Here is a 27,015-nt window from a genome sequence, read left to right as displayed (position 1 = left end):
AAATGACCACTGCTAAAACCCTACAGCTTTCAGAAACTAACCCAGAACATCTGCGGATGTTAATATTAAAGTCTAAAGAAATTCAGTCCAGCAGAGTCACATGACATGGACAAGGACTTTGCCAATTATCAGCAAACATCCTGTCTAATTTCTTAAAATCAGAATCTTCTTCTATTCTTGCTAAATTGCAAATGCTCTCCATTTCTTAAGCAACAATAGCCACTTGATTCTGATAATGTTTACCTCATAGTAAACTCTTGAGAACAGTTGCCCGGGTACCAGAAAATGACCACTGCCATTATGGAAAGAATTTGACACCGGACTTACTTTGTGTCCACTAGCTGCTGCAGCAACGTGTTTCTATATAGTTTCCACAGATATTTTATGTAAATCATTGATGTCTTTAACCGCTCTGCATTTAGTCAGCCTGGAGAATGATCTGGAAGCCAGTCTATTTGAATGATCTTGTTGAGTTTAGTGCACCTGGAGAGAGTAGGTGAGAGCCTTCTGATGGGCCGTGATGTCAAGAGCACTGACTCAGCTCTCAAGCTGATGCACACCCACTGACTTGGGATGATTGGCACTTCTGAAGGCCACCACCACATTACTTTGGCCATGTAATGCATCTCTCACTGCTCAACTGTTACATACAGATGTGTTTAAAATGACACGCCTGTTTGCAACCTAAATGGTGACCAGGTCCCTGCACTAACTTGGGCCTTGTGTTTAGAGGCAGCAAAAGGCTTGCATCTATTTTGTTCATTTTCAGATTAACAAATTAAATTGTACACCCTTGCTTAAGATTCTCTTCAGACGAATGTGTGCCAGTTTAAGACCAGCCTGGTTTACAAGAGCTAGTGCCAGGTCAGGCTCCAAAGCCACAGAGAAACCCTGTCTCGAAAAAACCAAAAAAAAAAAAAAAAAAAAAAAGAAATGTGTAAAATCAAAATGAAAATTTTACAAGCACCTCTTTGATGACAGAAAATTATAATCAATGATAAAAAAAAACTGTCTGAAACCATTTTCATTTCTTTCCACCAAGTGGGCAGAGCTGTGAGGCTTGCTCTAACTCCTCTCTCGTCCTTGCCCCCCCCCCCCCACCTCCTTTCTGGTTCCTTCTTGCTCTTTTTAGGGCCTGCACAGACCCATGGGTAGACACTGATCACTTTCACTTCTGCTGAGGAAATTACAACACGCTTCTCTAAACGGTAGAGCGAAAGAGAAAACAGATGTTCTGATACCAAATGGTTGGACCTTGGAGAGTTAGCAGTATTCTCAGGACCCGTAGGACCAGAAAATGTCCATGAGTCTGAGAGGAGCCCTGGGGTATGAGTGGGGGTGGAGGAGAAGGTTAGTCAGCAAGGGACTAAGACGAGTAGAAAAGGAGGTGGGTGGACATCTGTGCCTTATCTGCTCTGTAGATCCCTCTTGAGCACAGCGCAGCTCTGGACTCCAGCCCTGTAGAGATGGTTTCTATTCGGGTCTGGCTCGGGGAATATTTGCTGAATCAGTATCTCTGAGCAGAACTAGGAAACTGACCCCAAAGAGGAGAGTCACTATATTAGTCAGGGTCTCTGAAAAAGGAAAAAGTTAGACCCAAGAGACAGAATCCTCCGATCTGAAATGTTCTCTGGTGTGAAATTCTCTGCTTTGTTCTCAAAGGAAAGAAAGCACCAGTGGGAGCTTGCTCATCAAACGTGGTGCGAGTTTAGCTTCTTCTAGAAAAAGCAGCCTGCGTCACATCGAAGCCAGATTTGGGTCTTTGCTCTGAGAGCGGTTAGCCCAGTGGAGAGGCTGGCTTCCGTGACAACTGGTGCAGGCACAGGTGCAGTGTGGGTCCCGCAGATATGAACTCTGATAAACGGTGCATGAGTGCCTACTCTGTGCAAGAATGGAGAGGAGAACAGCCCATCTCCCACCCTCCTGGGGTTCCCATTGCAGCCTGATCCTCCACAGTCTTCCTGGCAAGGAAGACATCTCAGATCCTGCTCCGTTAAAGCATCTGGGAGGAAGGTAAGTGGTACTTTGATTCCCATTCTACAGTTGGACAATGTGAGTTCTAGTGCAGTTAGACGAGGGTCACACAGAGGTCAGAGCATCTGAAAAAAAATTATCACAAGATTTTTGAAGAGCGTTGAGCAGCTTAAACTAAGAAGTGAAGACCTTTTTTGTGGGCTTATCTAAAAAGAAATGTGTTGTTCTGAGTATCTTAGTTTCATTTATTCAGCAAGTATATACTGGATGCTACTGTAGGCAATGCAGACAGTCAATGAAATATAGACTGTCAAGACATCAGTGTGTGTGTGTGTGTGTGTGTGTGTGTGTGTGTGTGTTGTGTGATGTTATGGGAAAAGTACTTGGAACAAAAACAAAACAAAGAAGTAGAGAGGAATTGGGGAGAAACTATTGAATAGAGAAGCAGGCTGTGTGGCTGTCTACGCACCCCCAAAGAACAGCAAGTGCAAGCCTGCGTGGTGGGCAGGGGCAGAGAAAGTTTGAGGAGCAGTAATGCAGACACTGAAGCAGAGTGGAGACGCTGGGACCGGCAAGGCAGCTAGGGGAGAGACAGCCCTGGCTTTGGCACTGTGTGAAGTGTGGTACCCGTACCTCTGATGGTTTTATGTTCAGTACCACTTAGCCTCTCATAGGATCTCTCTCGCTGGAGGCAAGGCTCAGTGTAGGCAGCAGGAAAGCTGGCTAACTGGGGGCAACAGGGCAGGGGGAATCATCTGAAAGGGAACAAGGGGTACTATTCTGTTTTGTTTCAACTTTTTATAAGTTTGTTTCGGTAATTCTTTTCTTACTTTATGACATTGAAAACTCATGAAAAATTATTAGTCGTGTATGCTGAGATGGGATTTCAAAGTGAGATTGCTTTTTCATGACAGTTCAAACTACCTTCCTAATACCTGAAATGGATCATCTTGGCTGTGAGCTCCTTAATACAGGGCTGAAAAACAGCAGGCAATCAAATACTTTTCTAAACATGTAGACTCTAAAGTGGGTTCAGGTAGCTGAATTAGTTCATAGAAATTACAGTTAGCTGTATTTTATTGATCCTTCTTTCTAGAATGTGTAGCAGTTCATTCATCTTCTTTAGGCCCATTATAAGGTTTTCCCTTCCCATTATGCCAACCAATGAATACTTTATTAAAAATCATAATGTTACAAGAAGCTATGAAATATGCTTCCAATTTTGGCAAATCCCCTCAATACCTAAATTCTTTAAAAAAAAAAAAAAACCGGTTTTCATGCTTCCAGGAATATCATTGGCATCCCCAAGTATCTTCAGCAAACAACAGAGGCTTGGCGATGAAGAGAGTGAAGACAGGGCAGGCTTTCAGATAAGATCATTTAGTTGATCTTTAAGTCCTTGTCTGGGTATTTGTTAGTCAGGGCCGAGGTCTTTCTTGGGCATGGCTTCATTTAGCCTGCACAAGGTTAGTAAGATGACATTTCTATTTCCTGCTGGTTCACCAGCTTCTGCATGAGAAATGGGTACACAGGCTCCATCCTCCACGTATCTGCTATGTCAGCAGTGATGGTTTCCCCTCTGCCTCCCTCCAAAGGATGTGTTGAACAAAGCTATGATCTAGTTGCCAAATGGCTTGAGGCTTATTAATATTGGCATGAGTCACTTGTGCCACCTTTGAGTTATATTATTAACAGATTCCGGGAAGCTCCCCGTCACCCTTCAGTGACCTTTCACAGTTAACCTTTCTGCTAAGGCTTTAGTGGACCCACAGCCCCTTCCTTCCACAGAAACTAAATCCAGCTACTGCCAGTCATTTGTCATCTCCAGTGAATCCCCGTATCCTACATCTGCCATTGCAGCTCACGTGGAAGAAAGGAAAGGCGAAATATGCACAAGAGATGCCATAGTCAATGACGGTAGATGGCGAACATCCCCAGAGCCGGAGCCACCAAACTGTATGCAGTCAGCACTGGCTGTGGGATCCCTTGACTCTGAGAAAAAGGAAGTCCTCTTAGGGCAGCCCCTTGGTATCGTTAAACCTAGGAGCCACAGAAGTCCAATTATTTAAAGACAAGCCTTGAACCCGTGGAGAACCATATGCTTTTAATAACCTCTGGCCACAGCTGTTTACATAATCTCTTCCAAACACCTCGCACTTCACCAGCTATGTGTGTCCCTGCGTCACCTCAGCCTTTAATGAATTCTTTTCCCTTAAGTATTTCTGGAAATGCCCAGGGGTGCTAACATGTGGCTAGAAATAATTCCGTTGAGTGTCCTCACCAAAGCGGGAGTTCACAGGCCCAGGCTCGCAGGGTTCCAATAAGACAGCACTCAGGACCAGAAGTCTGTCCCCATCTCTGATGTGACCACAGTCACTGCTACCAGGAAGTCCTGCAGGACCCAAGCTGGTGAGTTCAGGATGTGTGCTGAATGTCTAAGCTAGAGCCTCTTGTCACCTCCCTGGTCAGTAGAGTGAGACAGCTCACATGGTGCTGCCCTCAGGAGGCAAGTGTGCTCCATCTCAGGGGCTCTGCTGGCCCAGAGCAGACCCTCCTTAGATCATCCCTCACTACTCCTGGACTATGGCCCCACTCCAGTGTCTCAACTCAGCTCCACTCGTCTTTGCTGCCAACATTCCCACCTCTGGGACAGCTAATCTATTACTCAAAGCTAAGTCTCATTCCTGGAGGCCACTCTGAGCATCCCACTGAAAAGCTGTGTGAGCCCCGAAGTGCCACTATCTCATCTAGCCCATCATCAAATGCTTCCAGGGTAGCTGCGTCCAAACGAGCTCTAGTCTCAGCCTGGAGACTGCCATCCCACCCCCAGCTGACGTCAACCCCCCTTACAGAAATTGTGCTGCTACTTTAGATCTTTTCTGTGGCTGTGGCGTGCTCCTTTCCCCCTCCTGTCCACTTGGGAGCACCCCAGTTTTCCCTACAATGATTTGCAATGTGTCAGCGAGGAGGATTGCAGTCTTTCCCTGGAAGGTCCTAAGCCCTATTGGAAAGGAGATACAAATGACAGCACTGAGCAAGGATTTGGTCTCATTTGTTCCCCAGAAACTCTTGAGCCATAGTTCCTGCCTGGTCCTGACACTCTGTCATCCTAAACCACATTTTAACTGTTTCCTGTCTTCTACTCTAAAGGAACCAAACAGCACGCCTTATGAAAACAGGAGGCGATCAAACGTTCTCCTCTTGTCCTCTTAGTTTCTTTCCTGCAACTGTGACATAAACAACCTGAAGGAGAAAGGACTTGCTTTGGCTCACAGTTCCAGGCAGTCCATCCTAGAGGGGAAGTCAGCATGACGCTAATCAAGAACAGAGAACAATGATGACCACACACAGCACTCGGTCTCTATTCTTCACTTAGGCAATCTGAGATCCCCTGCCAAGGGAATGACCTTAGCCACAATTAAGATAGGTCTTGCCATAGAAACAAGCATAGGACCAAATTAGTCCCTCTGAATGTGGGTGACAGTTGCATGGCTGGGGCAGACGGCGGCCACTGCAGTGGCACTGGGATTTATCCCTACTGTATGTACTGGCTTTTGGGGATCCTATTCTCTTTGGATGATACCTTACTCAGCCCAGATATAATAGGGAGGGCTTGCACTTTCCCCAAAGCAATGTGCCTTACCCTCTCTGAGGAGTGGATGGGGGGTGGGATAGGGGGTAGGTAGAAAGAATAGGAGGAGGAGAGGGAGTGAGAAGTGGAATTAGCATGTAAAATGAAAAAAGATAGTTGTTTTCTTTTTAAAAAACATAATAAAAATAAAAAATTATAAATAAATACAAAAAATAATGTTTATCCAACTTAAAAAAAAAGATAGGTCTTCCCATATCTAATAATGTCATCAAGATAATCCCCCACAGACATGCCCAGGAACCACTCTCCCAAGCCATCCGGTTCCAGGAAGCTTGACTATTAACACTAACCATCACGCCTCCCCACTTCTTTATGAAAGCAAGCAGTTGGATGAGTCAAGGCACACACAGATGTTGGTGATGGCTACCCGGGAATCACTAAGTAGTATTCGAAACCCAAGGCTAGAGAGTTGACTCATCAGGTAAAGGTATTTGCAACCAAGCATGATTACCTAATTGTCCTCTGGTTAATAGTAAGATTGTCTCCAATGTTTATTATTATTATATTTCCTTTTCTTCCCTTAAGATGAGAATTTCTTGCTTAGAGGATGTATACATGTGATTGACAGATATGGTACATGTGCAGTCTAGGGCATCTTTGATAGTGTGTTCTGATCTAACACTCAATGGGTTCTAGAATCATGGATGTTCTGTGGCAAAGACATTGCGTGCAGCTCAACTTCACCTCCTGTTTGTGATAGGAAGAGTGGAGAGCGAGACAACCCCTGATAGTCTTCTGCCTTACAAATGCTTCCATAATATCGGCAAATTGCTTAGCTTTTCATCCTTCAATTTATTTGTCTGGAAAATGAGGATTCTTTCATCTATTTAATAAACTGTATACTTCTATTCAAAGATGAAGTGTTAACGTCACCATATGAAGCAGATACATTACCAAGGCAAATCAATTAGTGCTCTGTTGTCGGAACTGCTATTTAATTCTAGATCAAGCACTCATTATTAATTATTGCACACATTGGGCAAGTTACAACACTTCTTTTTTTCTTGTTTTCTCATCTATAACATAAATAACGTATGCTTCCCTCTTCAAAGAACATTAGATAGGACAGTGCTACATGTATCACAATTACTTATGACTAAGAAGTGGCTTGGGTACAACACCAAATGATTGAGAGTCATTGGCTTTCTATTGCATGTTCTTTAGGCACTGTGGTAGGAGAAAGTCTACAGCATGTAGGTGTAAAAGCATTCAAAAATATAAAAGTCACCTTGATCAAAATACCAAACCTAAGTAGTGGAGTCAATGTTTTACGAAGTGTGTGCCCCAAAGTCATAAGCCTTGCAGGAGTGTGTTCCAAGGATCTTTGATGGGCGTGGGGTATGATAGTCAGGATGGTTGGGGCATTGAGGACTTCAGTGCCCCTACCCCTGTACACATAGCTTTTCTTTTATGACAAACGTTCTTCGCTGATAAACAAAGCTATTCCTTCTCCTTGGACCCCCAACCAGATCTCATTTCCCAGGTTTCATTAACTGTTACACATTGTGGGCCACATGGGTTTTGTCTGTATGCCCTACCTTTGCCATTGCAGTGTGAAAGCGGCCACCTGAGATATACAAACATATGGGGTCGCTATGTCCCAATAAAACTTCAAAAAGCTTGGCTGTGGTTTGCCAATTCCTGGATGGGAGCACAGAAAGTCAAAGTTGGGTTGAACAGAAACCTGAAAGACAGACAGGAGCCAACCAGGGGGAACCCTGGGGTCACAGAACCGCTTCAGTTTCACATAGGAACAGAAAGAAGTTCGCGAAGCATTTTAGGGTGTGACTTCGTGGAGAAAACATAGCTCTTGAGATCAGGCCCACACCTTCCACTATAGGCCGCAGGGGCCTTTCTTCCCTTTCTTTGTGACATCTCCTCCTAAAGTCCAAGAGATGGCATTTTTAGGGAAGGATAAGGCTGCAGGGGGTTCACAAGCTAACAATTGTGACTTTGGTGAATTTGTCAGGGCTATGATTTTCATACACAGCTTAGCGGGACCAGAAACCTCAACCTGTCAACATACTGTCCTTGTTCTCTGCCAGGCTTATACTCGAAGTTCGAGTGACTCATACCCTAGGGTAAAACCCTCTTTAATTTACTTGTTAAGTAGTGTGTGGAGCTTTATTATGACACTTCATGTATAGATAGATAGATATGTGTATCATTGTACTTTGCTCAAGTAATTTCCAATGATGAATAGAAATGCCAAATGTGCGCAGTCCATTTTGTCAAATATACCATACATAACATCCAAAGAAAAACAGTACCAGCAGCCACAGTGGTTAATATTTATTATTATTAGTTTTAACAAGCATAGTATAAGTCCATCTAGGTGATTACTTGGTTTAAACCTGAAAATAAGTCTATTAAGTAGAAAGTATAGCTAAATCCTCTTCATATAGAAAGCAAGAGATTGTGTAACTTCAGAACACAAAACTGGTGAGTAGTAGAGAAAAGAACTAACTGGACACATATAGTGCAAACCAGAGTTAGGCATTTAACCGGTATGACATGGCATCTCACAGAAAGAAATTCGATCAGTGGAGGGGAGGGTGTGGGGAAAAGGCAGATAAATCTTTTCCTAATGTCTTGAGGACATAACCCAATACAGCCATCTCTGCTAGGAAAGGTTTCCAGCAGATCATCAGCTCTGAATGTCCTTTGGTTACAACGCTATCCACCTCCATAGTGGCCAGAGCCTTCTCACTAGCAAAGGCATTCCCAGACAGGTAGGTTTGCAGTTTAGTGGTAGAGGACTTGCCCAGTATGCACAAACCTAGCACTGCATGGGGACAAAAAGAGGAATTCCCAAATTCTATAGTTCCCCCATCAAGTGCTGGAAGGTAACTGGAATCATTCAGTCTGTGCTCATTTATGTTTGGCTTCATCCACTGAGAACAGTGGTTCTCAACCTCCCTGATGCTATTATAGTTTAATACAGTTCCTCGTGTTATAGTGACCCCCCAACCATAAATTTATTTTGTTGTTACTTCATAATTGTAATTTTGCTGCTGTTATGAATCACAGATATCTGATATGTAGAATATCTGATATGTGACCCCTGTGAAAAGGTCACTTGGCCCTCAGAGGGGAAACAACCCACAAACTGAGAACCACTGAATTAGAACAACATGTTAAATATTTGTCGCTGCGTGCTCTGGTCAGCACATTGCTCATATCTGTGGATCTAGAGCATCTGCTGCGTGAACCAGGTGTTTTATTTTTTCCCACTCATCACCTGACAGACATTTAAGTCATAACCATTTGGCTAGTATGATTGACATCACTGTGAACAACCAAGAGCAAAGTGTTTTGTGGAAAGGTTTAACTTCACACAAGAGACTTCTTTTGTATATTTTTCTTTAAATTTTTCGAAACTTTTCTACATGAGTTTGGTATGTGCATCGTTTCCACCCCTCCCTCCCTCCCAACTCTTTCTCAATGTTCCCACTCTCAGATTAATGGCTTCTTTAATTATTATTGCATATATACACATGCATGCATACATACGTACTACATACATACTGTGCTGGCTAGTCTTAAATCAACTTGGCACAAACTAGAGTTATCTGAAAGAAGGGAACCTCAGCTAAGAAAAATGCCTCCATAAGATCCAGCTATAAGCCATTTTTCTAATTACTGACTGATGGAGGAAGACCCAGCCAGTTGTGGGTAGTGCCACTCCTGGGCTGGTGGTCTTAGGTTCTATAAGAAAGCAGGCTGAGAAAGACGTAGGGAGCAAGCCAGTGAGCAGCACTCCTCCATGGCCTCTGTTTCAGTTCCTGCCCTCAGGTTCCTGTCCTGCTTGAGTTCCTGTTCTGACTTTCTTCAATGATGAACAGAAATGTGGAAATGTAAGTCAAATAAACGCTTTCCTCCCTGACGTGTTTTTTGGTCATGGTGTTTGCACAACAACAGAACCCCTAAGATGCATACATATAACTTTTTGTTGAGTTCATTTAGCGTTGCTGGTATGTTTCTGTATTGAGGGCTGACCACTTGGGATTGGCTAACCTACCAGGGGCCTTGTCCCTGGAGAAGACTAATTCTCCCTCTCTCAGTGGCCATTAATTGCCCGTAGCTCTTCATCTGGGAATGGTGTGGGCATGTGAGAGTCCCCCACCCCATCTGTGCTGGCATATCTACTGGTATTTGTCATTGTGCAGATCTTGTTCGAGTAACCATAATTTTGAGATTTGAAAGATGCAGTGTAGCACAAATAATAAAACCCAGAGACAGATATTGGGGTACAATCTGAAGGTCAGAAAAGCAGCCAACCGCTAGCGAGACCTTTTACCTCTACCAAGTCTTCAGACCGAAAGGGCGAGATCCTGTTTCCACGAATCCTCAGATTCCACACTCCACTGAGCTCCTGTCTCTTCCCCTTTATATTCCTCTCTCTGCCCAGCCATATCAGTCCTGTCTCCACCTCCCTAGTGCTGGGATTAGAGATGTGAACCACCACCACCTGGATCAGTTTCTCGATTGATTTTGTGTAGCCCAGGGTAGCCTTGAAGTCAGAGATCCGTCTGCCTCTGCCTCCCAAATCTTGGGATTAAGGGCGTGTGCCACCACTCCCTTGCCTATTTGGCCAACTAGTGTGATTATTTTGCCCTCTGCTCTTCAGGAAAGCTTTATTTATTTAAACACAAATAATATACCACTATAATGCAACTTCCCTGTCATGTATGAAAGATGCTATATCATAGCAGATATCTTGGGCCCCTGGGCTCTTAAAATCTTTCCACCCTCCTCCTTCATGATATTCCTTGAACCTTCGGTAGAGGGTTATATTATAGATGTGCCAAATGAGATTGGCACCCCATAATCAGTTTTTCTGTGTTTTTTGAGCAGTTTTAGTTAACTGTAATACTTTCCATCTGCTGCAAAAGTAGATTTCTTATGAGACGTGAAAGCTATACTTACTTGTGGATGTAGGAATACATATTTAGGATGCAGTTAGAAATTATAGTGGCTAGGGAAGTGGCAGCACAAGATTATCCTCTGGGGTCCATGACCTCACCATCCACGCAGAGCTGGATAAGTTTATAATACCAGATATAAATTCCCTCCTATTGAGCCGCCATTGAGTCCAATTAAACAGCTGTTGGTTTGCCCAATATATAAATGCCGCTATTGTACCCTTGGAGATATCTGGCCATTGTGGTTTGTGGGCTCTAGGTCTAGGTAGGACTATTAATTGCTCTTCTTCCTCAGCAGCTTGTGTAGCACCTTATACTGTGAGAGCTAATTGTCAGGGAAGAGACTTCCAGGTCAGATCCAGCTCAATTCCTCCATGCCCTGTTTATGACATGTGTGTGTCTTTAGTAATAAGGTTTTATCTTCAAGTTCTGGAAAGCAACCAAGGGCAGTGACAGTGACCCATATTGTTTTGGAGAGTCTCTTGAACTCCTCAGCAAACTTTTTAAAAATCATACAGTAATTTTAGGTTTAACTTTTTGAGGGACCTGGCAACCTGTTTGTCACAAGACTGAATCCATTTTGAAACTCTATTATCACTGTGGGAGAATTCCATTTTCTCCACATCCTCACCAAAACATCATGTTCCTGTTCTAAAAATACTCCTAACCTAGTGGATACAGAGGAATATCTCTTGTACCCATTCACAGCTAATAAGGTTGAGCATATTTTAACATCTTTTATATGTTTATTACTCATTTGTATGTCTTCTTTAGACAACTCTATGAAAGTCATTTGCCCTTTTAAAATATGTGTTGTCTTTTTATTGTTGACTAGCAACAGTTCTTTATATATAATAGATCTAGACTCTACCAGACACACAAATTGCAATAGTTACCTCCTTCTGTTGGACAACATTTTATTTTCTTCATGATTTCTTTTGAGATAGAAGAGATTTTTACATTTGATGAAATTCAATTTGGCTATTAACTTTATTTGACTGTGCTGTGGATATTACATCTAACAGTTGTGTGATTCAAGCTCACAGAGACTTCACCTGTATGTTTTTGCCTAAGAATTTTATACTTTCACCTATCCACGTAAGTCTGCAACCCACTCGGAGTTTATTTTCGAATATTCTATTTTGCATGTGTCTGTCCAGTTCTCTTAGCACCATTTGTTGAGAAAGGTTGGCTGTCTTGGCATTTTCATCAAAACCAGATGAGCCAAGACATTTCCGGACTCTCAGTTCTGCCCCATCATCTAAAGGCGTGTCCTCATGCAGCCTTGTTTGGATCCATGTAGCTTTGTAGTAAGTTTTAAAGTTGGGAAGTCTGAACTCTCCCAATTTTGTTCTTTAAAAATTGTTTTGTTAAACTAAAAAGTTGTTTTATTGTTTTGATTTAATCGTATCTTAAGACATCAAGCTAAAGATGAAGCTGCAACTTAAGAAAGGCAACGTCAGGAAGGCACAAAGACCTCTGCAGCTGTGAAGTAATTTAGTCTATGGAAAGGGTTGGTTTCTTCTCTCTTCTGGTTCTGAAGGCAAGAATGGCTTCACTTTCAGAGCTGTATTACAGATGAGGGTGGGACGATGAGACAAATGATTGGGTCACAGTGACTGAAGAGCTTCTGTGGCCTGGCCTGATCTCTCAGGCATGTTCTTAGATAGTAAATCACAGTGCCTCAGATAAAGATTCCTGGACTCTGCCCTGAGGAGGGGCTTGGAGAGCTGAGAGCTGCAGTTTGAGCAAACTCTGGTGATTTGAATGGAAATCAGTGTTTAAAAGTAGCATTATCACATGTACTCAATCATAGGTGGTTTTTAAACATAAAGCAAAGAAAGCCAGCCTACAAAGCACAATCCCAGAGATCTTAGACAACAATATGAACAATAAGAGAGACTTGCATAGATATAATCTACATGGGAAGTATAAAGTATAAAAAAAAAAAAAAACAAGATCTCCTGAGTAAATTGGGAGCATGGAGACCTTGGGGGAGGATTGAAACAGGGAGGGGAGAGGCAAGGAGGGGAGCAGAGAAAAATGTAGAGCTCAATAAATATCATGGAAAAAAAGTAGCCTAAAAATTCAAAGCAAAGCAGGGATGGCCTTGGAATGATGGTGGCAGGCTCGGGGAGAAATGCAGGGACCTGAAGAGAGCATCGCATCGATGACAGGAAGGCGGAAGGGAAACTCAGGCATTGGCAGCTAACAAAGAGTCAGGACTGAACATTGGTAACCACTTCAGCTCCCTACCTTGACCTTTCTAGCCTTGCCTGTGACCATGCCATCTGCCCTATGAGAATATGCATTTATTTCTTCCTAGTACATATCATCTCTACAGTTTAGGAGAATACAGGAGTCCTATGGGCAAGAATGACCCAGTTGAGAGCTAACACTAATCTAAGTCAGGGCTGCTTATATTTTTCCCAAATTCGCACAATCCCAGATATATAAAATATGTGTACAGATTAAACATTTGTAGATATAAAAATCATAAAGAAATATTCCCAATTCCCTGTATACATATAATCTTGTAATTTATTAAAGAAAACATATTTGCATTCTAATTAGACGAATATGCTTTTTACATAAATAATCCAATCTTAGTTGACTGAATATTTGGTGCTGTCAGATGTAGAACAGCTCTGATTTTCAGAGCTGATCAATATTTGGATTTTATAATCATTGGTACTGGGAGCACTGTTTTGCATAAATATGTAGCACAATGTATGTTTAATACCTCTTCAGAAACTGATGGGAATTCTGTCCTAATTCTAACCTGAAACTCATTGGATACTGTGAAATCCAAGCAAATAATTCAAATAGTAAGTTGAAAAACCAAAATACAACCCTAAATTATACTGATTGGATGTTTACATGCTGAAAAATTATGGCAGGAAAATATTAAAAGTCTTTGTTTTCTCTAACTAGGTGATTGTGTTACTACAAGAAGTGAAAACTTAGATAATAAAAGCAATCTGATGTCTAATGTACTGTAGTCTCACATCTTCAGTCAGGGTGTTTGAGGCAGGATGGTTGGCCTTCTGTGTGCTGTGTTCAGAAGCAGGGCTGTAGTGAAGTCACATGATCCAATGGGGGTGGTGCTGGGAGAAACACCTCACAGTCATTGTGAACTTAATTTTGAAGTTTTGATCTTTGAGCATTGGAAATCTTTGATTGTAGCAGAGTTTTTGTGACCTCATCTGAAAGTATGGAAAGGACCAAGAGGAAACACAGTTTAGAAGGCTGTGCTATATATGCTCTACACTGGGGACCAGACTGGATCCTGACTATACCTCGAGGCAAGCATTCTGTCCTCCCCATTTTACCAGGAAAGGGATCCGAGGAGCTCAGACACGGAGAAACGGGTGAAGGTCACATGACAACAAGTAACAGAAAGAGACTCAAGCCCAGGCCGTCTCACCCCAGAGCCAGTAGCTTAACCACTATGTTGTTTCTAGAAGAAAACAAAAACTGAGGGGTGAGACTTATTAATACTGCGACTTAGAAAAGCGACTTGAAACTAATTCTCAAAAATAAAAAAAAGGGGACAAACACACAGGGATACCTGTGAACTATCCTGATGCTGACCTGGCTGTGACAGAAGCATTATAAAAACATTGGGAGCTCAAAGTGAACTGACTCCTTCCTCCCCGAGAGCTGGCCTTTGCATCTTTGTGGTGATGGTGATGGAGACTAGCCAAGGCCCTCAAAGTTTCTCTACCTCCTGAGGAAAAAGGAGCTCAAAGTAGGGGGGCAAGTTAATGCCTTCGGAGGTAAATATCATTAAAAGCCCCCAGTAGCTGGGAGAACAGCTCACTGGTAGAACACCGACTTAGCATGTGTAAGGCCTCGAGTTTAATTCCAGCACAAGTAGTAGCTAAGACAGAAGCAGTGTGGATCTGAGGCAGCTCAAGGCTGGCCAGACACAGTTCTCTTCATCTTCCAGCTTTCTCTCTCCGTCCTCTATTTCCCCTCTGTCTCTATGGTCTTGGACTCTGAGGGATGGAAGATACCCTGTGACTGTGTTTGTTTCAGAAGAGACTGCCAAGTTAGGGAAGGCTTCCTAGCACAAATTCTAATTGGTCTTAAAATATAAACCCAGATTGTGATATTGAGGAGGGGGGAGCTGAGAGATCAGAAAAGCAAAGCAGATTATCAATATGTCCCCAGGAAGGAAGGAAGGAAGGAAGGAAGGAAGGAAGGAAGGAAGGAAGGAAGGAAGGAAGAGTTTTGGTGAAGGCAAACTAGTAATACTACGACCACTACTTTAACAAGTTAGTGCCAAATGCCCTGCTAATATCAGCAAGCATAAATCTCATTGACTGGTCGCAACAGCGTGAAAGGGAATCCAGACTTTAAGGCTGTTGAGGAAGCCGAGGCAGCCAGAAGGTCACACCCGAGGAACGTGGAGAGCGAAGGTCACACCCGAGGAACATGGAGAGCGCGGTTCTTAAGTTTTCTCTCACCCAAGCCAGTGCTGGTGCTGCTGTTCTACCCATCAACATGAGCGGTCCTACCTTTAGCTTCAGATTGCAGCTGTGGGTGCCCATCTGTCAGGAGATGTGCATCTCATCCATCTCCTCTGTCTTCACCCTCCCACCCGAGGGCTCCTACCACATCCTTTATTAGCTCCTCCTCTCTTTGTTTCCCTGACTTTTCTATTCTGAGAGAGTCTTCAGAACAAGGGCTTATTTTACTTACCTTCATCTTCAGTGCCTTCATAAAAACTAACAAGAGAAACTCATGGGATGCTAGCCAAAGCTTTGCAGCCATAGGTAAGGAGAGGGGCATCATTACAGTTGGTCCTCTGTATCCAAGTTGTGAATCTGTGAACTCAACAAATCACAGATCAAAAGTACTCAGAGAAATAGTGGTGTCTTGGAGCATGGGGGATTGCCCAGTCGGTAAAGTGCTTGCTTGCTAAGCATGAGGAAGCAACAGTTTAAGCCCCCAAAACCCATGTGAAAGAACTGGGCTTGGAGCCTGCAATCCCAGCACTGGGGAAGACACAGGAGGCTCACTGGGGCTGAATTGACCAGCTCCATGTTCAGTAAGAAACAGTTTCTCAAAAGCATAAGGAAGTCACTCAGTGTTGACCTCAAGGCTCCACATGCATGCACACACATGTGTGTATGCACACATTCACCTGCACAAATATGTACACATATATACCATACACACACAAATGTGCACCTGTACCAAACCTATGTTTCTGTTGTCATTTGTTAAGCAGTGTGCTACACCAACCACTCAAGTGGTGTTCCCGTTAAGTTTTAGAGTAGCAATTTATAGAATGGACTCAAACATTTGTAGCTTTTGGGATTCACTGAGAGCCCCAAAGACAACTCCCGAAGATACAGAAGGGCAATAACTCTATATGAGTTAAGAACAAGCTGGGTGGTGGTAGTGCACAGGCCTTTAATCTCAGCACTTGGGAGGCAGAGGCAGGCAGATCTCTGTGAGTTCGAGGCCAGCCTGATTTACAGAGTGAGTTCCAGGACAGCCAGAGATACACAGAGAAAGCCTGTTTCGAAAACAAACAAGCAAACAAAAAAACCCAAAAGAACCATCAGAACAACGAGGAGGAAAAATCCAGAAACCCACGCAGCAGAGAAAGAGAAACTGTCACAAGGAGAAGAGGTGACTTCTTATGCAGTGGAGGGGAGAGGTGAAAAGGCACAAAACCCTGGCCTGAAGTCCAACGCAGTGTCTGCTCCCCTGTACAAACCTGGATCTTGCAGTTAAAGGGCCTTTTGAGGATGCTGATGAACGTGAACAAGACTATAACTTCATACTAGGTCAACAGTGATCTCTGAAGGTGGATCATTATGTATCCTGAGTGAACCACTTGGCCAGGAATCAGAATGTTTTCATGCTTATTCTTGGTCTTTTGCAAGTCAGTGAGACTTCAGACAAATCATTCCATCTCCCTGTGCCTTTATGTCCTTTAACTGTAGGGTTTTTCTGGTTAAAGAGCACATGATGAACTTGTGTGCTTTTAAATACCTGTCTTTATTTGACCATTCTCAGTAGGATAGTGAAATCTATAGTCTTCCTAGGTTTCATAACGATCAATCTGCAGAAATACAAAACTTGTGTGGCTTATAGACTTAACAGACTCTGTAGTTGTGATAGGCTTGGGAAATCATAAAGGGAAAATTAAAATTCCCAGCCAGTGCCTGGATTTTTTTTACAGACTCCTCAGCAGGTATTAAATAGCCTCACACTGCAGTCCGTGTTAGGAAGAAGATAGCGCTTCGTGCAAAGGAAGTTGATGTCGTGCGCACATATACTTTATCTGGAGTATGTGGGGTTGGTCATCTCACACTTGGTAGGAATAACAGTTGCTTTGCTCTGCACTGCTCAGTGCCAGTAAGTGCTAGAGGCTTTGAAGGGAATATCTTATTTATTCTGTACAAGTATCTTTTAAAGCAAACACTCTTGTTTCATTGTTCCTCAGATAAGAAAACAAAAGCCCAGAGAAGTTAAATGATTTGTCAAGGATACATGCCTGCTAAGATACATAGTCTGAGGTCTACTTCAGATGGAGTTGGAGCTATTCATAAACAAATAAATGTTGAATGATTACAGCTACCTTATCAGCCATACCATATGCTTCTGTTACAAATAGAAGAAATGTAAAGTTTATGTAAACAAAATATGAATAGGGTTTGCATAGAGATTACAGATAGAATTAAACTCCGGTATTGATTTTCACATCAGCAGAGCTTTCAGGCTTTGGTTTGAGGTAAACAAATGTCAATATTTTATTGTATAATTCCAGTAGATCATATCTACAGATAAAGTGCAAGTTAAGTCATATCAAGTCTTCTTTAAACAAAGCAGTAAAATATAATCCTGGAAAGATACACAAAGCAGAGTAATAACTTAAGGGTTTTACTGTGAAGCTAAATAATCCATTGGCATGGGTCACCATGCTTTTGCTTCTTCGTTTTCTTTTAAAACATACCTCTCATGGAGGAGCATTTTCTACAGCATTTCTTTTTGAAAGTGGAGCTGTGAGGCAAATGGAGTCAGAATCAGAAAATGAACTTCAGAGTGGAAGCAGCACCAGGCACATGTTCTAAATAAGGAGTTTACCCATCTCACCTAATTAATCATTAAGAGGAAACTCTAGTCCAACTTGAGGTCATCTTACATGCCCAGCAACCTTGGGCTGCTTCTCTGCTCCAGTTGGGGGAGTGGCATTCTTGTGTTCTTCACCATTGGTTCCACAACCAGTGTTCTTTTAGGGGCAAAAGTTAGAGATCCAACTCCAATTGACTGGAGCAAAAAGAAAAAAAATAAAGAAAAGGGGAAGAAGAAAGAAGGAAGAGGGGAAGAAGGAAAGGGGAGGCATGTTACTGTTATTTACTGTAGTGTGTGACAGTCAAGTTCAGAGCAGTCTAGACTCAGGACACAGATACTCACACGAGATAATGAGAATCTTATCACCAGATTTTCGTTTCTCTTCTCTCTTTTCCTACTTTATTCCAAAGGTACCTCTAAGTGGTAGACTGCAGTTGTTCCAAGCTTCCATGCTACCTTTTGTTTTTATTTTTGTTTTGGTTTTTTTTTTTCAGATAAGCTTTTAAGTAGTCCCAGAATGCCTAGAAGAATGGTTCATTTGCCCCTTGCCCTGTGCCCATCTCTGCACTAATGTTCAGAGAAGCTGAAGTCTGCTCAGTAGAACCATTATGCTGCCCCTAAATGATCCCTTGTGGGTTTCTTTTCCCAGTTCAATAAACTAATCTTATTGACCTTATTTTTAACACAAGGATGGATCCAGAAAAGGCCTGAATAGATACAGGGATGTCCAGGTAGCAGTTGTTCTGTATAGCCATTCATAGCTCTAACTGGATTTTTCAAGAATACCCAAAGAAAGATGAGAGCAAGAAAAATAAGCTGGAATGGACAAGCATTTCTATCAGTGTGGCACATTGGGTACTTAGCCATTGCATGCGCCACATCCCAGTTCTTTACTACAAAAGTACTTGCATGATGATATAAAAGTATAAATGCAAGATTATTTATCTTAACACGGCTTACACTGGTGAAAAATTGGAAATAATTTAACCATACAGTAATATCGCATTATAATTTATAATAACATAGAAATTGTGACATAAAAAACCTAAGACATTTAATGAAGTTTAAAAAATAGAAACAATAAATCCCTACTTTTATTGAAAAGAAAAACAGACTAATCAGATAAACATTCTTGCCAAGCAAGTCTGGTGACCTAAGATCAATATCCTGAATCCACCCACATAAATACAAAAGGAGAGAACCATTTCACAGAGTTGTACACACACACACACACACACACACACACACACCATGACCTAAACTAACACATTATCCATACACATAGACACACAATAATACTTTTTTAGTTAATACAAACACTATGGGGTTATACGTGCATGAATCCATGACCAGACAAAAGACTCAAGGATGTGCTAACACTTACATACTAATTATATCTGTAAGATGGGACTACCATCATGCATCATTCCCCTGTACATGTCTGGGCTCTTATCACAACCATTTTCTAGTACCTACTACTTTAAAAACTTTAAGAAAGAAATGGTCTCACAGTTCAGCCTTCTAATGCCATAAACACAGAGGTAAGCATCACCTCCCGTCTAGATGGTCTTTTGACATATGTTACATTCCTAACTCATACCCTCACCTCTAACGCCATAAACACAGAGGTAAGCATCACCTCCCATCTAGAAGGTCTTTTGACATATGTTACAATCCTAACTCATACCCTCACCTCTGCTCTCTATTTCCTCCACGGATCGAGTCCGGTAAGAACTTACAACCCTGTTTCTAATAAAAAAAAAAAAAGACCAACTTATAAAGCAGATATGGATCTACTAATACAGCAGCCAGCACAGAATAGCTCTTCAGTCATCTATCTTATCTTCCCACACATGTAATTTATTCTTCTACCACTTCCAGAGAGTATTTGAGCCATTTCATAACCAAGGTAATTTATACAGGTAGCTAAGTGATAGGAGATAGATAGATAGATAGATTGATTGATAGATAGATATTATAGACAGTCAGATAATGTTATATAAATAATCTTGTAGAAGGAATATAACTGAGTCCCTACCTACTGATCACGGGAAAGTCTGGGTCTGATGAACAGAAATACGTGTGATGAACTCACACTGAGAGGTAAAATAGAAAAGGAAAATTAGGACCAAAGAAAGGAGAATAAAAATACGCTGGACATCATTCAATAACTATTTGCTGATGGTAATTATAGGGATGGAAAACCCATCAAGCCTATGGAGCTAAAATTAATCAGCAAGTATTCACAGACTGCCTCCTGCTTCTATTACTGGCTCTGGCTTCCTGCCTGTCTAGTGCCAAGGCTGGAGAGATTTGCATGACACTCAGCTTGTCAAGACAGAAAGCAGAATGGCAGGCAGAGGCTCAGAGCAGCACCCCTCATGTTTGTTGAAACCACAGTCAATCAAGACAAATTCCTTCCATGGAAGACTAGAATGCTAGCTTAAAACATCACTACATCACTTGAAAAGGGCCCAGTTAAATGGAGGCATTCTTTCTCTAAAGCAATTGTCAATTCATTTGTGTACTATCTGAACTTTCAAAACACAAATGAACATCTGATTCCTATTAACGTCAGGAAGTGAAACCAAGAGCACGTGTGACAACTCTGCTTAGTTTTCAGGGTTCTTTCCATTGCAACAAACATTTTAGGTAAAATGTTAAGTGTGATGTTTATATCCTTGTTAAATTCTGATAAATAACTCTAACTGCAAAGTTGGACAGCTGTAGATTTCTGCATGTCCAGCACCAATTTTATTCCAGTTTTAAAAGCCCCGGTAATTATGAGGCACTTCTCTCTGTTTCTGTCCCTGTGTCTCTGTCCTCTCCCTCACCCACCTCCTCCCTCCCTCCCACAAGCTCCTCGGGCATTAGTACCTGATTAAGGGCTTGCCACGCAGAGTGCACACGCCGAATATCCCTTGGTCATGGTTATCTGTTCATGTGGCCCAACTAGCAACACAGCCTCTTTGAACAAGAGGACAATGGAGGTCATTGCTAGAGAGGAGAATTTTCACGACATGTTAGGACATGTTGGGGCATGTGAGGATATGTGAGAATATGTTAGGACATATTAATATAGGTGTCACCATCCACCAGGAAGAAAATCTTTTTCTAAGAATAAAACCAAAATAGGAAAATTAAAGCTAAAAGAATTCAAGCTGTTTGACATGACGTGAGCCTCTGGCTCACATGTAGCTGTGTCTGAAAGGGAACTTTAAGGGAACCAAGAAACTTGCTTTAATAGTTGGATGTCTTATAAATGTATTTTAAAATGACCTCATGGAATAATAACGGCAATCTTCTATCGTGAGTGCCTCTCCTTGAGAAATAGCCAAATCACTTAAACGCGATTTATCACTCAGATCAGTGATACCTGCAGGCAACCCTACCTGGCCACCATTTCTGTGTTCACACTAGCTGGTCTACCTCTGATACTCAGGTGACTTCTTGGTCATATTATAGTGCCTATGTCGCTACTGCCACATTCCTACAACTCCACGATGTGGGTAAGGGCTTGTCACTCTCCATCTCTATCTCCTCTAGACTGGGGATTGTACAATAATCTTTTTAATTGATGAGTAATTACATGTTTTGGTTTGGGAAACATATAATTGAACCCATAATCATTTTTATGCCCCTTAAGCTAAGGCTTAATATTTAATAATTGTTACTTTCCTGAAGGTATATACAGATGCAGGAATGAAAACAATCAGGAATGGGAGAGGAAAATAGCTGAGAAAACCCCTTCTATTAGATTAGCTGAAAAGAAATTTAATTATTCATTGTTAAGGACTACACGTTGGTCCTATACACGATAGGAAAGTACTCTACTCCTATGCTACACTCTGCTCTGATCTCCTACTAATATCCTGTGATTCACTGAAGCCACCTACAAAGTATTTAACTATCGGAAAACTGAAGCAAACAAATTAACATATGCAAAGGGAATCTTCAAAGTGCCCGCTCTTGGTAGTAAGTAAGTGAGGCTCTTTCTCAGGTCATTATGATCTTAAGGAGGGTGAATGAGCAGAGTCAGCTCTTTTGTGAAATACTACGTTTTAAAATAGCACAGAAATTAATAAATTTCCCTACATATTGCTAAAATGAAAACAAAAAATTTATAATGTGGAGTGTATTTTAGTTATAATGAGTGGACCAGGGAGCACCATGACAGCCAGATGGAAGTTTGCAGATGACTGTAAGCTAATACAACCGTGTGGCTTCTGGCCTGGCTGTTGTTTGTCTTGTGCCACAGTTAAGAGAAACGGAACAAAGTAAAAGTAATATTAAAAGTTGCAGCACTATCTGTGTGTTCCAGGGAAGCTGAGACTTTATAATTCAAAAAGGCCAGTGATAGAAAACAACCTAGCATAGATTCAAGATGGGATTAAATCATAAGGACGAGCTAATAATTCCTCCGAACATGCAGAAATGAATTAGTTTCTAGATGAAAAAGAAATGTCTAAGTACATGAATCCTATTTTGGCACTTCCCCTTCCTGCCCATATGTTAAGACAATTTGACAGCTAGGAAACAAGTCTTTCTCGGTGTTTCAGAGACATTCCGAAGCCCTAGAACTCCCAATATTATTTTCTTATTACACCCCTCCTTTGGACTCCTTTCCTGCCCTATCCACCATTGACCCTGCTTGGACTGCACCCCACTCTTCAGCATAAAATATTCCTCTAAGTCTGTTTCTCTTCTTAAAAATAGATTTTTTTTCATATAATATATTCTAATTATAGTTTCCCCTTTCCCAACTCCTCTGAGTTCCTCCCTGCCTCCATTCCTATCCAGATGTTTCTTTTCTTTCACCTCCTCCCAAGACAGGTTTCTCTGTGTAGCCCTGGCTGTCCTGGAATTCACTCTGTAGACCAGGCTGGCCTCAAACTTGTGGATCCTCCTGCCCCTGCCTCCCAAATGCTGGGATTAAAGGTGTGTACTGCCATTGCCCGACCAGGTGTTTCTTTTACAGTGACTGCTTGTCATCTTTTCATCTTCCAAAGGTGTCTCTATTTTAACTATCCTGATCTGTCGTCATTTCCATTGCTATTTAGGTGAGAGAGTGAAATCTACTTATATAAATTCATTCCATAAGGGACATATATAGCACAATTTATAAAACATAAATGTAGAATAGTCTTGAAAAGTAACTTCTATATGGCCAACTGATTTTCAAAGAATCATTTCAATAATCTCTCTCTGGCTTGTGTTGATAGCCAACCTATCAACACAATCAATACAACTTCTTGGAAAAGTTAGACTATCAATAAATATTTGATTAATATTCAGTTCAGCAAAACAGATTCTGTTATCTTCTAACCTGGTCATTGGCTGATATGTTTGTACTGGTGAAAGTGCTAATAGTGAAGGAATAAAGATATATATTGAGAGTCAAATCCATCTGTGAATATGAACTAGATAATGGTTTTTAAGTACTGGAGAAATATTTATTCATAAAAACATAACTTGAAATTTCATCTTCATTATCAAAATATCCCATAGCACTGAAGTCTGGATATCAAAAAACACACAAAGATCTGGTTTATCGTTTGTCTAATTTCTATGGTGCAAAAGCTTCACCATGGTTAATTTTAAACTACCAAAGTAACACTTTTGAATGCAGAGACTAGGGTGTCCATATGTTATAACACGCCAGAAGATGTCCATTGCACTACACCATATTAAATAATAGTGAAACAGAAAGTCACGCCTGGGAATTTATTAACATTGCTGTTGAAATGTTTAGTTGTATGTTTATAAATTATTTTTAATAATGGCCATGATTAGTAACTAACAAAATCTCTGAACGGTTAACAAGCAGCTTTTACAAGCTTGTACAGCTAGCTGTAACACAAGGCTAAGTTGCCTTGTGTTAAAATTTGACTAAAACTTTATAGTCCTTTGCACTGGCCATCTGGGACATGAATGAAAAGGGGTAAAGGTAATTCAAACTTTTATTGTAACTTTCTGATAATGCAAAAAATACATATTCCTCTCCTCTTTTCTGAAAAATTCTTGAAGTTCAAAATCTCCTACTTCCTTTGAGATATATGGATAGACATTACATTCTACAAACTGAAAAGCTAAATGACTGGCCCAAACCCACTCAAGTGTGTAAACTGTGGGTTGTTTCAAATGAAAATTAAACAAAAGGATAGAGAAAATTAGTATTGATACTATTTTACAAAATGTAGCAAATGTCCTTTGTAGCATTTTATAATGTAACATGAAGAACATACAGTCTGCCACCTCCTAAGAAGTCCATACGTGCCTGTCCATGTGTTAAACTGCCCTCTTACATGTGCCTGTCCATGTGTTAAACTGCCCTCTGACGTGTCTGTCCATGTATGTGTTAAACTGCCCTCTGACATGTGTCTGTCCATGTGATAAACTGCCCTCTGACGTGTGTCTGTCCATGTGTTAAACTGCCCTCTTACATGTGTCTGTCCATGTGTTAAACTGCCCTCTTACATGTGTCTGTACATGTGTTAAACTGCCCTCTTACATGTGTCTGTACATGTGTTAAACTGCCCTCTGACGTGTGTCTGTCCATGTGTTAAACTGCCCTCTGACGTGTGTCTGTCCATGTGTTAAACTGCCCTCTGACGTGTGCCTGTCCATGTGTTAAACTGCCCTCTTACATGTGTCTGTCCATGTGTTAAACTGCCCTCTTACATGTGCCTGTCCATGTGTTAAACTGCCCTCTTACATGTGTCTGTACATGTGTTAAACTGCCCTCTTACATGTGTCTGTACATGTGTTAAACTGCCCTCTTACGTGTGTCTGTACATGTGTTAAACTGCCCTCTTACGTGTGTCTCTTTTTGTCATTTGTGCTTAAATCTATATTGAAACTCTTTAATAAGAGGCAAAACAGCAGGGTACATTAAATAAATAAATACATCTTAAAATAAACCTCTTTAATAAACTTTGGCTTTGTTTTAAAAATGATGTATAAATCCAACCTAGAATTTAGGTTCAAATAGAGCAAATATATACATAATCTAAGTAAGGAACTGAGGTGTGAGAGCTGAAACGGAAGGAAAGCCTCTCAGAACTGAGCTGAACAATGCCACCAACAAATGGGGTAGACTGAAACACTGTCGACCAAAGGAGCATGGGACAGAAGAGATTAAATCAGAAAAGGAAGAAAGCTAATGACATAATGGCCAACCACAGATGCCACAGATGAAAAACAATGTACCTATAATTGGTGCAATTATTCTGTGTGCTTACTCTAATGTCTCCAAACACTTAAAACCTTAGATTGCTGCTTATAGCAACATGTATCTAATTTATCAGCTGATGTTTAACCTCACCTTTAATCCCTGATTGCTTCAACCAAGTTCTGCTAATGTAGAGGACATAGATTTAACCAGAATAGCCACAAACACTTTATACAGAGCAACAGAAGCTGGTATTTTAAGTTGCTTTTGATGAAAGCAAAAAGAGAAAACAAAGCAAAACAGAAATGGGGAAGGAAAGATGTGGTAATTATGTAGCATCTCCAAGTTCCTACGGCAATTCCAATGTGTTCTTTTCCTAAAGAAACACATACCAAACCAGCATGGAGACTGATCAAGAATTTGATGGACTCAGTTTTATAACAAATATGTCTCTTGCAAAGCAAATGGGAATGACAAAGCACACAGAAATGGGGCATTCAAGTTTAGCTGGGTTTCCCTTGAACCGCCTACCTGTATAGCCCAAAGAATGTATTTCCAAAGTCAAGATATTAAAGAGGCATTTACTTGCTATGATGGTTTCAGGAAATATTTTAAAGAAAATTCTGACAGCCAACATGAAAACTTCTGTTAGATAACTAGTTACTATTTTCAAAACTATTCATTGAGAAAAAAAATTATTTGGCTTCAGTTTACATTCAACATCAAAGATTTAAGGGGATGGGTAAAGCAGAGCCATAAAAAAGGTATCATAGCTAAAGGAAAATAAGTTTCAAGTCAAGTGTCCTTTTGGAAAGGAAAATGTGTCTGACCAATAGTAGAGGCGGGCTATAAGAAGCCTTTTCTTGAATAATATTTTCCAACAAAAGTTAGCCAGTTCATCCCAATAAATCCAAGTTATCTAGTCTTCGTACAACACCGGTGTCCAGGCAGGTGATGAACATAGAGCCAAGGTTACTCCCATACATTTCTCCTGCCACCAGTTGAGCTAAAGACAGTCTCTGTGCTTTCCCCCTAAAACTTGTTTTCATATTAAAAATGAAATTTGAGTATGAAAAGAAAGCATTCTTCTACACAACCTAAAGGGAAAGACACTATAAACAAATTCAGTCAAGCAGTGTGGGCAGAAGATACTTGGAGTGAGGCAGGAGGAATCATGAGCAAAGAGAAATCTGACTTATTCTATAAATGCCTTGAATTTCTTTCTCTACTTGTTTGAGCCGAAAGCGCTGTTACTTTCTGAGCAATCTCTGCAGCCCAAAAGCTATAGCAATGTAAACGGTGCTATAGTAGCAGCTCATTTATTAATAATTTGTCTTCGAACAGGGTATTCAATACATATTCATCAAGTCACTCAACTACCACTCACTATGTGCTGGAAATATAGTGAACAGGAGAGACTCACCTCTGTCTTTTGGCCTTATATTCCAGCCAGCAGTAAGAATATAGCAAACGTGCACACAACAAATGAACTATCATTGTAACAGGTTATCAAACTGTACAGGCTATTGTAGGAACATAAGGTCTAGTGGCTTATGAGTAGAGTGTGCTTGGCAGTTAAAATCCATGGAAAGACACATGAAGATCTTGAGCAATGTTCACAAACTTTTTACTAACTCACTTAGCCAACTTAACCCAAAGTGAAAATTAAATGCAGTTGACTAATTGACTCAATATTATAAGTCTGTAAAATATTACTTGAAGCCTGTTATACATAGGCCTCTGTTCCAGAGACATAACATAATGAAAAAGGTAGATAAGGTCTTTGTAAATTAAAAAAAAAAAAATGGGTCCAGCCCATTGTGGATGGTGCCTTCCCTGGGCTGGAGATAAGAAAGTAGGCTGCAGAAGGCATGGGAAGCAAGCCAGTAAGAAGCACTCCTCCATGGCCTCTGCATCAACTCCTGCCTGCAGGTTCCTGCCCTGCTTGCGTTCCTGTTCTCACTGCTTTTCCTAATGAACTGTTTAGATGGATCTACCAGTGAAAGAAACCCTGTCCTCCTCAAGTTGCTTCTGGTCATCGTGTTTCATCATAGCAATAGTAACCTTAAGACAACTGGTAACACTGCACATTGGCAGAGCCCTTTCCTAGCATGTGGGAGGCCCCAGATTTGAGCCTTAGCCCTTCCCAATAAGTAAAATACAAAATATCTATTTCTTTTAATACTTCCAGTCAAATT

General features: G+C 41.2%; 1 protein-coding gene across 1 annotated transcript in view; it reads left to right on the top strand.

The window, feature by feature from the left end:
- The first annotated feature begins 1,938 nt into the window (after window positions 1-1,938).
- The window catches only part of LOC121445589 (glucocorticoid receptor), a 122,738-nt gene continuing 97,661 nt past the window's right edge, over window positions 1,939-27,015 (top strand). Inside the window, exon 1 of the mRNA XM_041647735.1 lies at window positions 1,939-2,013. The gene's annotated coding sequence lies outside the window, so the exon portion shown is untranslated. The remainder of the gene's footprint in view (window positions 2,014-27,015) is intronic.

Source organism: Microtus oregoni, unplaced genomic scaffold (assembly GCF_018167655.1).
Source record: "Microtus oregoni isolate MIOR12 unplaced genomic scaffold, Mior012 000217F_ref0000251, whole genome shotgun sequence".
NCBI classification, from domain to species: domain Eukaryota; kingdom Metazoa; phylum Chordata; class Mammalia; order Rodentia; family Cricetidae; genus Microtus; species Microtus oregoni.
This window is presented reverse-complemented; position numbering and strand designations above follow the sequence as displayed.